This window comes from Balaenoptera musculus, chromosome 14, assembly GCF_009873245.2.
Source record: "Balaenoptera musculus isolate JJ_BM4_2016_0621 chromosome 14, mBalMus1.pri.v3, whole genome shotgun sequence".
Classification (NCBI taxonomy): domain Eukaryota; kingdom Metazoa; phylum Chordata; class Mammalia; order Artiodactyla; family Balaenopteridae; genus Balaenoptera; species Balaenoptera musculus.
The window spans coordinates 74,005,098-74,016,740 of NC_045798.1; the positions used below are offsets into that span (position 1 = coordinate 74,005,098).

An 11,643-nucleotide genomic window follows, 5' to 3' on the forward strand; every position below is an offset into this window, starting at 1 on the left:
GTCACCACAGACGTTCCATCCTGGTGAGGTCCCACAGGCAGGGTTATCCCTGTTTGCGGGGATGCGGCACTGTGCATGGAGGTTAGGCTGCCCCTTACCTCCACTTCTTGGGATGCTGAGTGATAACCACAGAGGCCAGCGGTGGCATCCATAGGCCCGGTGTCATCCGACACCAGAGGCTCACAACCCATTTCACTGAGGAAATGCTCACACCCACCCAGGCAACGCTCACTGAATTCCATCTCTTCGTCATCGCTTTCTAATAAAAAAACACGCTCAGTCCCCTGCAGGTCCCTTTGCCAAATTGCATTAGAGTGATCTGTCATAACGTCGGAACATTCCGGATACTCCAGGTCATCGTCTGAAAACTCCTCGGTGTAGGTTAGGGTTATCGCTGAGCAAAGTTCATAATCGCTGTCAACGTCTATGCTGGAAGCCGGGCGGCTGACTGGCTTGTTGCTCGTGGCCCTGTCACCTGGGGAAGAGGCTGCCTCCGTCAGAGGTAGGCTAAAGCTGATGTATTTCTGTACTTTGGGATCTTGATGACTAGAGTTTAAGACTTCTTCATTAGGGCCATTAGTGTCTAAGGCACCATCCATTAACCTCGATAGTTTGGAATGCACTGTCCTGTGGCCACAGACATCTTGTTTATCGGGAATATTACCTGAATTAGAACAAAGCAACCCCTCTGCAATGTCCTCTGTGTTATCGGGATCACAAGCCTCTTCAGTTTGCCTCATGTCTTTAACATCCAAGGGATTTTCAGAACTGGATGTACCAAGGTCATTATCAGCCAATAGCTGGAGTGAGCAGGCACCATTGAATTTGGAGGAGGGGGAGTCAGCTGATGCGGGAGGACCTGAGGCAATACTTTCTTCTCCCTTATAGGATGCTCTTTCTCATCGATTCGATGTGTGCTTTCCTGCTCATATGTCTCATGTTTGCAAACTGTGTTCCTGTCGTCTTTCGGGTTAAGAGAGAGCTGTTGATTCTCTGACGGACACTCCACTTCCGTGGATTGAAGATCCACTTCAGTGGGTCTTCACTGCAGAGCAGATCATCCCAAAACAGTTTTTAGCAGAGATTTGATAAATAGCAGCGTCATTTTGGGTACCACTAGGATGAAGAGAAGATACAGGTAAGTTTGCATGCCTACATTTCTTGCCTCATGGCACACACAGAAAATGACCATGGTTTTCCTGCACACTCAAGGAGATCTGTGGTCCCCCAAGGAAGGGGTCTGTGGTCAGAGGCAACTGGCTGAGATGCTCAGCATTTTCCCTTAAGACTCTTCACGAACTTACCCCAAATCGAAAATGCTATGAATTACTCAGACGAATGGAGAAACGTTTTATATTCTAGTTTCTTCTTCTCTCCTTTTATTTTAAGTCATTCTATGTTATGGGAGTTTGAAAAAGCATTACTTTCTGGAGTAAGGTATTATACACAAATAACTAAAGTACTCTAACTCCTGTAGTGGAATAGTATAAGCAGTAACTCTTTTTTTTTTTTTTTTTTTTTAAATGAGTTGCCTGTCTTTTGATCACTGAGTTTACGAGCTTTTTTTTTTTTTTTAACTTTTGAGTTTATTTATTTATTTATTTATGGCTGTGTTGGGTCTTCGTTTCTGTGCGAGGGCTTTCTCTAGTTGCGGCAAGTGGGGGCCACTCTTCATCGCCGTGCGCGGGCCTCTCACTATCGTGGCCTCTCTTGTTGCGGAGCACAGGCTCCAGACGCGCAGGCTCAGCAACTGTGGCCCACGGGCCCAGTTGCTCCGCGTCACGTGGGATCTTCCCAGACCAGGGCTCGAACCCGCGTCCCCTGCATTGGCAGGCAGACTCTCAACCACTGCGCCACCAGGGAAGCCCAGTAACTCTTTTTAAGACCATGCTAAGAAGGCATGGTTCTTGCCAGGAGGCTGTAGAGATGATACCATACTAGGACTATGTGTATGAAGCATAGTGCCATTTCCTCTTTAATTTAACATGATTATAAAGCCTAAATCACAGCCATGAACCCCTCTGGCTGGAAACCAATGTCCACATGCCATCCTGACCAAGACCCGCCAGGTGTTTGGCTTTGGCCCAGCAGGGAAGAAACCGAATCCTGGATCACACCAAGCCTGCTCTCCCTCCCTGCTCCACGAGGGGCGGTGCTCTGTGGCTCCTCCCCTTCTTGACTGGAGCCACACGGAGCCTGGAGCCTGACCTGCTTTGTTGACCTTTACCATTAAGACCCTTATCCAGGCTCTGCAGTCCCAATAAAAACTTGTTATACTTGCTTTATATTTGCACTCTTATTTATCTCATTTGACCTCATTGTAATTGTAACACTGCTGATCTCACTCTATGTATTATCCAGCTCAGAAGCCAACCATTTTCAGAAGGCAGGAGCTGAGGGTCTGGCTCAGACTTAGACATGATGCTCAGATCTTTACTGACTGGTGCATGTAAAAGGTGCACAAATATCTAACCCAGGAGGGTCAGTGTTAGATGCTTACAGCTATGGGACACAGCCTTCCTTATCCTCTCTCTTCCTTCCTGGAGGGACCTCTTTGTCTCCTGAGCGCATGTGCTCATAAGCCCTCAGTCGTTGGGTGCCTGCTCACATAGGCCTCATTTTCAGAAATCACAGACTGATTCCAATTTTATTAATACCTTGTTTCTTTTGGTAACTTGGTTCCCAAGTAGAAGACATTCAGGGGTGGTCGAGGTTGGCCAAGCCTGACCCAAAGCTAATCTCTGGATTTGCCCTGACCAACAGCCTGGGGAGACTAAAATTTAGGGCAACTTTCCAGGGGAAACAGTACCTGCTCCTGTCTATTTCACAAAGTTATTCTGAGGTTCAAATGAAAAAAAAAAATCAATGTGAAGGGACTTTGTAAAGCAGAAACTTTATGCCACACGTACTCTATAAGAATGTAAAAGTGCTAAAATGATAATTACGTGATGTGAGAGAGGTATTAGCTAACGCTACTATGGCAGTCATATTGCAATATAAATGTATCAAAGCAATATATTGTACACCTTCAACTTATACAGTGTTGTAGATCAAATACAACTTAATTAAAAAAAAAAAAAAGGATGAGGCAGTGCTAAGACCAGGTTATCACTGGTTCTCAAGAAGCATGCAGAAGAATTATCAAGGAACTCCATTCAAAATTCTTGAATCAGAATCTGAGTCAAGGGCCTAAGAATTTACTTCTCAAGTTCCCAGATGCATTCTGCTACAAATTGTCCTTGGTCCACCCTTGGAGACACCCTCATCCTCATCACCATTAATTAGGCTTGGGTCTCTTCAATTAAAGCTGAGGGAGGCATGAAGAGAAAATGACTTTTGCATGAGTTTCACATTGCCCACATCATTCCCTTCATGCCTCTTTTTGATTAGTTCTTGGAGATTCGGCCTCAGTGGAGAGCTTACAAGGGGTATAAAGCAGCACCATGGGCTACTAGAAAATCCCAAGTAATTGTGATTTCCTGATTTATCCAGGCCATGATCCCTCTGCTGGACAAACCAGTTATCCTGAAGGTACTATAACTTGCGTGGGAAGAAGGAAAAGGAAGCGAGGAAAATAAGACCAAGAGGCACAAAGGACCAGGTAAGAAAGCAATAAAGGAGGGAATAGAGATGATTCTCCAGAATCAAGGAGGGAAAACAAAACAAATTTGAGAAAAATATGGAGAAAATAAATGAATTAAATATATTTAACTTCTGAATGACTATATTAACAGATTGGGAAATGTTATGATTTAGTAATGTGGGACTTTATGGAACATGTGTTATAGCTGATATAAGATTTACAAGTCATCCTGAGTACATTAAAGAGGAAAAGGAACTGGATTAAGTATAACTAACTTCTCACCGGCTAATGAGTGCCTTTGAGAGAGTTATGGTTTGCGGTTGGCATGCCCTAATGATTATCTCTAAGCATCCTAACAAGGAGGTGGAGAAAATCGGGCAAGGAACCCAGCCTTTGCTGAATACCTCCTCTATTATAGTGTGCTAGCTGCTCCCTGTCTGCAAAACTGAGGCTCAAAGGAGCCATTTCTCCAAAGTGACAAAGTAGGTAAGTGGTGGAGCTTGGATAGGAAACCAGAGCCTCTGACTCTGTTGCTTGGCTCTGTGAATCCTGTTAGAAAATGGACATTCAGAGAAGGGAAATGATAGGGTGTAAAGAGAGATCATATTTGCAAATAAAATCTTTCTATTCCAAGTTTTCATCTTGATGGGTCAACTGACAACAACAGTATGAACCAATATGATGGTAAGAGCTGAAGAAGAGTCAGGGAGATGGGGGAGACATCATGTCCAGCCCTAAAATGACTAAACATCTACCGGGGGGAGATACTGTAAATTTCTCAGAGAACTTTGTAGGTCAGTTCTGTGCCAAGCTGTATGGTGCGGTCCAGAAGGACAAAGGGAGTTCCAAAAAGGGACTTCAGTGGTAGCTGCTGAAATGGTATGAACATAGCATTGGGGTTTAGAATCTTTGCAAGATGCTGGCAGAGTGTGCCGCACAGTGATTTGACAGGAATGCAAAACCATCCTGGAAGAATTTCCCTGAACAATTAATTGCGTTCTCTCCTTGCATACCTTTCCTTTTGCCTGAAGGAGACAGCAGCCTTCTTCCACTTTGCTGTGAAAATCTTGCCTGAATACTCTAGGTTCTTTCTGAGTTAAACATTTCCATATTAGAGAAAAAGGGATGCATGTGACCTTAAGTAGATGGAGCTTCTTCTGAGCTTGAACCACCTGGAATTAGCCTAAACCAGAGGTTCTCAAACATTTTGGCAGCAGGACCCCTTCAAACCCTCAAAATTAATTGAACACTCAAAGAATGTTTGTTTATGGGGGTTATATCCATCAATGTTGACCATATTAAAATTAAAACTGAGAAAAATCAAAAACATTTGTTTATCCCTTCAAAAATAACAAAAATTAACTCATTACATGTTTGCATAAATAACATATTTTTATGAAAAATACCTATATTATTCCAAAACAAAGTAAAATTGGAAGAGTGGTATTGCTTTACATTTTTTCATGTGGCTTAATAGAAAACAGCTGGATTTTTGTATCTGCTTCTGTTTTCAATGTGATACACCACATTGTTTGGGTTGAAGTATATGAAGAAAATCTGTCCTCACACAGATATGTAGTTGGAAAAGGAAGCAGTATTTTAATGGTCTTTTCATATGATTGCAGATAACCTCTTTGATACTACACAAAGATTAGTTGCAATGAGGAATCTGAAACCATACCAGTGAATTTTTCATACTTGTTACATAGAATCCATTGGTCTGCGTTGTATTTTACATACATCTTTAACCCATGTATGATTTTGTAACATTATGTATTAGTCATTTGGAAAAACTTGGTTCATAAGATCTCCAAATATTAATATGGTTCAATATACAATATTTTTAAGAATCCCATTCCTTAATATTACTACTGATTGTATAAGAACAACTTTGAACTATTGGGAAACTATCAAGCTTATAACGAAGGACACAAGTTTTCCAAATTTCTAAATTAAGAAAATAATATAAATATTCACTTATCGTAATGATGTAAGTCAATTCTGTGCTAAATGGCAAGGTAGAGGTGGAAGATGGAGGGCATCAGCAAAAACTGTGAAATAAGGACGCCTGGAAGTTTCCTCCTTTATAAAAGCAACAAGAACGCTGGCAAAATTTGTCTGAATCAACTTTTTCAGAACTCTGAACATCAGCCAAAGGCCATGTAGGTAGCATTTATTCAACAAAAATTGGCGGAATCTCAGTAAGAACAGTGAGTTTTCTGCAGTCTAACTTGCCCTGGTCCTCTCCCCCCATCCCTAGTTCCATGGTAGTCTCGAGAACCAAGAGCCCACAATCACAGTGAAAATCAGCAGCCTGGCAACCACTGAAGGAAGCAGAACAGGGTTGGAGCAACTCCAAAGCCCCATTCCCAGGGAATCATCATTATTTGACCTGTCTGGTGCTTTCCTGGAACACCTCATAAGACTGTCTTTCTGTGACCTGATTCAGAGCTCACCCAGCGTGAACAATATTTTCCCTGAGGGCACTTGTCCAAAAAATTCAGAGGCGATAATTTAACATCGTGGCTGCCTGCAGCAGTGGATAACGATCGTGGCAAACAATGGGCTAACCGAAACGTTGACCTGGGAAGGAGGATGCTGGTTTCCATCCATGCTGGGGTGGAGGTGGGGTGGCAGGAGGCGGGGAGGGGGCGCTAATTCTAGCAGTTCCTTGGGATCGCACCAACTTAGGATGGTTTTGTGCCTTGTGAGCAAGGGTTATAAATGTGAGTGAGAACTACGAGCCCAGGGCAAGTATCCACAGGACTAATAACGCTATAAAATAAGAATATGAAGACAAGGGGCTGGGGAACAGAATGTAACAAGTGCAATTAAAGACATGGAATCATTTTTTTTCTTTAGCTACCAGTGCAAAAGACCGATCCAAATGGATACACTTTATTTTATTTTATTTTTAACATCTTTATTGGAGTATAATTGCTTTACAATGGTGTGTTCGTTTCTGCTTTATAACAAAGTGACTCAGTTATACATATACATATGTCCCCATATCTCTTCCCTCTTGCGTCTCCCTCCCACCCTCCCTATCCCACCCTTCTAGGTGGTCACAAAGCACCGAGCTGATCTCCCTGTGCTATGCGGCTGCTTCCCACTAGCTATCTATTTACATTTGGTAGTGTATATATGTCCATGACACTCTCTCACTTCGTCCCAGCTTACCCTTCCCCCTCCCCGTGTCCTCAAGTCCATTCTCTAGTAGGTCTGTGTCTTTATTCCCGTCTTGCCGGATACACTTTTTTTTTTTTTTAATAAATTTATTTATTTATTTATTTATTTATCTTTGGCTGTGTTGGGTCTTCGTTTCTGTGCGAGGGCTTTCTCTAGTTGCGGCAAGCGGGGGCCACTCTTCATCGCGGTGCGCAGGCCTCTCACTGTCGCGGCCTCTCTTGTTGCCGAGCACAGGCTCCAGACGGCGCAGGCTCAGTAATTGTGGCTCACGGGCCTAGTTGCTCCGTGGCATGTGGGATCTTCCCAGACCAGGGCTCGAACCCGTGTCCCCTGCATTGGCAGGCAGACTCCCAACCACTGCGCCACCAGGGAAGCCCCGGATACACTTTTAAATCCCTACACTTCAGTCACCATCATCATCACCATCACCAGCATCATCCCCTAAGGGTGTTGTGTTTTCAAATGCATTATTTCATACGTTTATTTATTCATGATTCCACTGGCACAAATAAAATAAGTTACTACTCCCCATGTGGACTGAAAAGCAGATTAGCCCAGCTCCTCTCGCTGTTCCTTTCCCCTCTTGTCTCCTGGAGGTCATTTGCCAGCTCCCAAGAAAACTCTCCCAGCAATGTTAAAATTGCTGACACTCAAACTGTGCAATCTGGCCAGGCCCGCTGAAGACAAGAGTTCATAGGAGTGGAAGCTGAAACTACCGGCTAGAGGTGAGATTTGGAATCCTCTCTGAATTTCAGATATTATTCTATTTTATCACGTGTTCCACATTCCAGTGGAAGAAAACAAGATCTGGGAACAAGCAGTCTGCAGTGTCTCCCCGCCCCCTCCCTGAGCCATGCCTGGCGGTGCAGCATGAAGGGGAGAGGCTGGGCTCAATAAATACTTACATGATGACATCCTCATCCCCTCCGCGGTCACAGCACCAGGTGAGGGTCATAATATTTTCTGACACTAAGTGTCTGTATTTTATGACTTGCCTAACTGCTGCTATCCATTTTATAAACTGACTTATTCAGAATACCTAAAGGAATAAGCAAGCCTCTTATATGCCCCAAAGCTATGTTTATTATAGAGATGGAAGAATTCTAATACAAGAAACACACAGAATTTCTTGAAATTTTCCATAAGCAGCTGGACATATTTCAAACCTGATGAGGAGATTCCTTGTACGTGTACCAATTTATTTAGTTATTTATCTGACAGATGTACTGAGCCGCACATCTGGAGAGCTGAAGGGGTCCTTTGGGCCGTGCTGCTCCAGGGACTGCCTACCTCCCACCCACTCTGCCCACCATCCCCTCTTTTGCTCTGTATCACAGAGCTGGCTCCTGGAGGCTCAATCTCCCCAGCTCCCAGGACCACCAGCTTTCTGCTGCGTTTGACCAAAAGAAGGCAGGAGATGGGAGGGTGGGAAGACATGAGAAGCCAGCTTCAGGTGGCATTTCTAGCAGGCATTTCTACCCTCCTGTAGCTCCAGGTCCTACAGGACAGGCCCATCCGGAACTGGTAGCCCTGCCCCCTCCCTTTGTCTCTGCAGATAGGAGATGGCGGCTTCCTGCTGATGCTAATCTCTGGGGGACCTCCCTGCCCAATATCAGCAAAAGTCCTTAAAAATATTAGCCAGCCGAATCCACAATATTTAGAAAATGTATACATTCTAAACAAGTGAGGTTATCTGAGAAATACAAGGCTGGATCAACACTCAAAAATCAATGAATATGGGGACTTCCAGATATGGCAGAGGAAGAAGTTAGTAAATCCCCTTTTCCAATAACAACTATGAAACTGGACAAAACTGTCAAAACCATATCAGGTTCAAGAAATTGATCAAAAGGAAAACAAATGCAAAAACAAATTTGCAGCTAGGGATTTTAGCTGCAAATTCCCCTAATAAAAATGAACAGTATTATAAGATCTCTGTCTTCACTATACTACACCACTACTAGCACACACACACACACACACACACACAGATTATGACCATAAGAACAGACTAGCAACCAGAAACAGTGTGAAGGATATGGGAATATATCCGCCTGTTTGGCTCAATCACCTGTGTAACCCTGCATTTAATGCTTGGTTTTTGTCTTTCTGGTTAGACCCTGACTGATACAGAGATGATTTATTTTACAGATTTTGGAACTGAGGTCCAAAGAAGACGTGACTCTCTTAAGTTACACAACTAAAAAAGGAAGAAATATCTCCCACGTGTAAGGCACTGAGTTAGCCTCTGTATGGAAGATAAAGTTGTTAAATTCCTAGGCCCACCTCAGGAGCTCCTCATCCAATAAGGGAAACGAGGTGTTTATATAAGCAGCTCCAGTACAGGACAGTACGTGCTAACCATTAAAAATCAGACCAATTATAGAAATTTGGGAGTAGAGGGGTGGCACATGATAATGGTGTCCTAGGAACCTGAAAGCTGAAGCAGGTCTAGGAAATACATAGTAGGATTCTGGCAGGAAAGATGGTACATGCCTGAGGTTGGGAAGGGGGCTGATCACTCCGGGCAAGAGGAATGGCCAAAGGTGAGAGGAGGTGGGAAAGCTCTGGGCCCTCACGGAAATCAACAAACCATGCTTCCCGGCGGAGTGCTAAGCTGAAATTTAGGGCAACTGCATGATTTACTGTTGAAGCAGGACTCTTTAGAGAGTGAGGAGGGATGTAATTAATGTTTACACCAAACCACAGGCAGAAAGTGGGGTGGACCCAGGCCAGTGAGGAAGAAGAGTCGCCCACCAGGAGGTGGGCAGGGCCCAGAGGGTGAACGATTTTCCATCCCAGACAAGGGTTTGGACCTCAGGCTCCAATTCACTGGGAAGCAGATCAGAGCAGTCATTTAGGGAAGAGCGGAAGTCATTCTGTGAGATGCCCACCACATTGCACAGGGTACCAGGGGGAGGAAGGAGGGTTCCCGCTCTCCTGAGGCCTCTGGCTAAGCAGGGACACCCCAGCCTTCCACATGTCCTGTTGGACCTACGACCACATATGCCCGGCACACTGCATGGCACTTGAAAAGGGAGAGAAAAAATGGGTGGAATAAGACTTGTTTCCTTCCCTGGGGGCGCTACCAATTTTGCTGAGAGATAAGACTTTCAGGTATTAAACAGGGAGCAGCATGTGATTTGCAAACTCCAGCGTCATCATATTCCAAAAGGCACAGTTGAGGCAGTGAGCGCTTCTGGTGGATAGGAGGGGAGAGGTCAGGGTGGCCTGGATCTCAGGGAACGGAGCCAGGAGCAGGTAATCCGAGCCCAGCGGGGAGGATTAGACTTTGGCTGGATGGGGAGGAGGGGAGGGCATTCCCGGCAGATGTATCGGAGCTGGAACAAGCAGGTCGTGTGTAAGGGACAGAGAAGAAATGAGCTGTGTGGGGAGAGGGCCCTGAAGGACAGGCGCTGTGGGTTGGAAGCACAGAATTCTGCTCAGGAGAGAACCGCCAGGGAAATTCTACTTCTCCTCTTCACTCAGGTGCAGTTCTGAGCAGATCGGGGAAGCAGGTTACAAAGTCAGTACAGCGTATAATGGGTAAGGGACAGACTTAGCGGCAAGCCTGCCTGGGTTCACACGCTGCCCGTCTACCATGTGATATTGGACAAGCTACTGAGTGGCTCAGGACAATGACGGGGCCTACACCAGGGGGTGACATGAGGATTATGGGAGTTAATTCCTGTAAAGTGCTTAAAGCAGGGCCTGGCACACACGAAGCTCTAAATTGGTAGTTCTCAGCTCTGGCTGAACCCTAGAATCCCTTGGAGTGCTTTTAAAAAAAATACGAGTGCCAGACGATTTTTAGGGCAGTGAAACAATTCTGTATGATACTATATTGGTGGATAGATGTCACTACGCATTTTCCCAAACCCATAGGTTGTACAATGCCGAGAGTGAGCCCTGATGTAAACCCTGGACTTCGGCTGGTAATGACTTGTCGGTGGAGGCTCATCAGTTGTAACAAACGTCCCAGTCTCACGGGGGACGCAGACGGTGGGAGAGTCTGCGTCGGGGACAGCGGGTAGATATGGAAACTGTGCTTTCGGCTCCATTTTGCTGTGAACCTAACACTGCTCGAAAAAATAGTCTATTGAAAAGAGGCAAAAATATACCAGTGCCAGGGCCCCCTCCCAAAAAAAATCAATTAAGCAGCATCTCAGGGTGAAGGGCTTTGCCGTTGGTGTTTGTTTTTTTTTTTTTTTTTTTTTTTTTTTTTTTTTTTTTTTTGCCGTTGGTGTTTTTTAAGCCTCCCAGTTGACTGTAATGAGAAGTCAGGGCTCAGAAAGCACCGAGCTAAACGAACGTTAGCTCCGGGTACCTAGCGATGGCAGAGGAGGGATCTCAGCCTGGGCTTGTCCGGGGAGTGGTTTCCTGGCTTCCATTTGGCACAAAAGCGCTGAGCTTCTGACAGCTTTTTGAGCCTCTGCGACCAAATTCAGACCAACCAGACACTCTGAACAAGAAATGAGCCAACTGACTCCAGAAAGGAAAACATTTCATGGCCTTACTGCCAACAGGTTTAGTTAACAGACGACCGACCTCTCTTATCAAAAGAAAACTCAAGGGTAGCCGCAAACAATCCCCATGCACCTCACCGATAGGCCACCAAGCCAGCCTAGGGTCCCAGAATGTCTCCAGAAATCTAAAGGGACATTGTGACAACAGAAAGACTCCTAGATTAAACTGCAAATCCATCTGTGAAAGACATGGCCTCTTGAGAGCAGGACAGAGAACAATGTACCCCTGACATATAGGCTTGGAGGACCCAGAGCGCTTTCATAAAAGCAAGTTAGCTTAGAATTCCAAAGGACTGATACTGTTAATTTATCTAAACACCCAGCATGCTCCAAAACAAACCTTGA

At 44.8% G+C, this 11,643-nt stretch overlaps 1 long non-coding RNA gene across 1 annotated transcript; it reads left to right on the forward strand.

Moving 5' to 3' along the window:
- The first annotated feature begins 3,156 nt into the window (after positions 1–3,156).
- Positions 3,157–10,955, forward strand: LOC118880223. The gene is made up of 3 exons (XR_005016236.1): positions 3,157–3,601; positions 7,528–7,716; positions 8,924–10,955. It is a non-coding gene; the product is annotated as an uncharacterized LOC118880223 (long non-coding RNA).
- The last annotated feature ends 688 nt before the right edge of the window (positions 10,956–11,643 follow it).